Source organism: Dreissena polymorpha, chromosome 10 (genome assembly GCF_020536995.1).
Source record: "Dreissena polymorpha isolate Duluth1 chromosome 10, UMN_Dpol_1.0, whole genome shotgun sequence".
Classification (NCBI taxonomy): domain Eukaryota; kingdom Metazoa; phylum Mollusca; class Bivalvia; order Myida; family Dreissenidae; genus Dreissena; species Dreissena polymorpha.
In genome coordinates, this window is record NC_068364.1 from 20,030,627 (window position 1) to 20,033,171 (window position 2,545).

Sequence of the window (2,545 nt, forward strand, 5' to 3'; positions counted from 1 at the left end):
CGCATAATTGATGTATATATCTTGTTCGCAATTATGCATGCCCTGTGTTTACGAGACTCATTAGTTTGTTGACAGTAAATGCACGCTTGTTAATGGGTTCAGTCCGTTTAAATTATAGATCATGACAAGATTACATGGTAAATAGATTTTTGTTTTCGTGTCGGTGCAATTACCAGATAATAAATACGCCCGTATATGCATTTCAACAAATTGGTTTGACCCATCAAGTTGGCATTTTTATGTAACGATACATGTATATAAGCAATGCTTCTTTTGACACAAGAAAAATAAGGATTTAAACCATAGGAGAGACGCTAGAGAACAAATACTTTAGGAGCCTCACAAGAACAAGAACAGTTGTCATGTATTTACGATAATCACTTTGTGACACAACAAATGCATTCCAAGCATTAAGAATATTTTTTTTTATCTTTATTTGAGTTTGAGTGCCTAAATAAGATCAAGAACAACCGTTGCGTATTTACCATAGCCACCTTGGGACCTGATACATATTTAAAACACCAAGACTTAATTGGATTGCATTGATGTACATACACAACTAATGTTTGAATTATAAAAGCATGATTATTTTAGTGTTTAATTTGAGCTTACACTTCACCTTAAATGTTCTGACACATTGTATTCACGTTTGTTTTTTAGGAGAAATATGACTCCATGGTACACTGTTTCATAGTTAGAAATTTATATAAAATGTTTAACACGATAAGCATCCAAGTTATGTGAGATAAGCACAATGTTTTGAAGCAAGATCTTATCTAGCAGCAAAGCACAATTTAAAGAATATGGGTTCATGTGCACAATAACAACTCAACTTTAAAGTTTTATTTACTTGCAAGATGAAATAACCAAATGGATAGCTCTTTAATTTCAAACAATAAACAGCATTCCTCATACATAAATGTTATTACGAAATTCGATCGTTCTTAGAGTATACATCAGTAAATCAATATGTTTTATGCCAAGTTTCGAGAGTTATGATACATATGTACATTTGGAACAATTAGAAACATGCAAACCACATGACTGTTATATACTTTTGGGACAAGATTTCTTGTTTTCTTTATCATGTACTATTGGACTTTGATTTTCTGGAAATTTCGTAATAACAGTGTAGATTTCACTATGCCTAAAAATTATATGCCAAATGAGTAGATTGACTAGTACAGTTTCATGGGGTAAACAAAAAGCATTATACAGACTTTTTCTGTCAAAATATATATAAATGAATGAATAAGTCTGTGTAAAATAATGTACTTGCCTGTCTTAATCTACTGGGCCTAGTTCTCTGCGGTGAATCCAGCTGGGAAATCTTCACTGGTGAAGGGACAGGGCTGGATTTCTGTTTAATGGGTGACAATTTTTTTTGTCTTCACTGGTAGAGGTTTGTACACAAATGGAAACTGAAAAAAAGGGAATAAGTCTGTCAAATGGTTTACAAATAAGTAGTTATTTAGATTATTCAATCTTCAATATCGTATTTATTTTTATTGTTCACTTCCCGGAACTGCGATATTAAATGAAAATAAAGGTTAATTACTATATGCTGCACACTCCAAAAGTATAAATTATTCAATACCCATTAAGTATAATACACAAGACATTAATCTTATATGAAATGGTTTTATGAAATGTGTATGCATAAGCAAATAATTAGTTATCGTCTATTTGCCAAAAGACTTCGTATCATCAAAAACTGCTTATGTTCATAACATAATTGTACAGAGCATGTGTTTTATAATGATTTTGACCATTTGCTTTGTCAAACATACAACAAATACAATCAAAATGCAACACAGCAGGAATAGAAATAATGTTGCTATGGTTGCTTCATTTCCTTCAGTCAAAATTTCTTGTACAGCGTACACAGGTGTCTTTCAAAAGATCTAGGTGCCAACCATTAATTTTAGGGGTCATTGGCTAGTGGGCCCATACTTATTTCCATCCCTGAACACAAACTCTGTTCATAAATCCCTAACAAAATTCACAAACCATCATGATTACCTATCTTTTACTATCAAATGGATCAGGCTTGATCAAATCTTTGGGTATTTGATTGTGGCCTGGCGGTACACCCTGACGTCTGCCCCACATAATTGTGGGAAGTGCAAGTACGCTGACCGAGGCGTCCGTTCCAAGCACCAACTCCCGCTTGTCAAACGGCTGTAGCTCTATAAGGTCTTAAGGACTCCTGCATATGCTGTGTGATAAAAACGTGTCTATGATATTTTGATACTAGTTAATGTTGGGTTGTATTTGTTTTTCAAATATTTTTTAATAAATCATTACATAAAATCTACCATTCAAATTATTTTTAATTACCTAATTAATTATTGCACATACAATCCGGTTTTAACTCAAAATAGAGCTATTTCAAGATGGAATCATAAGTTTATGTCATATGTAAAGAAATTAATGCGCTAGAGTTGAGCAATTGGCAAGGTGTGAGAGATTTATTTTTATTACAGAATGACATCTCAACAAGACTAATGCTACATAAACCCTTTCCCACTCAGAAGCAAAGTGA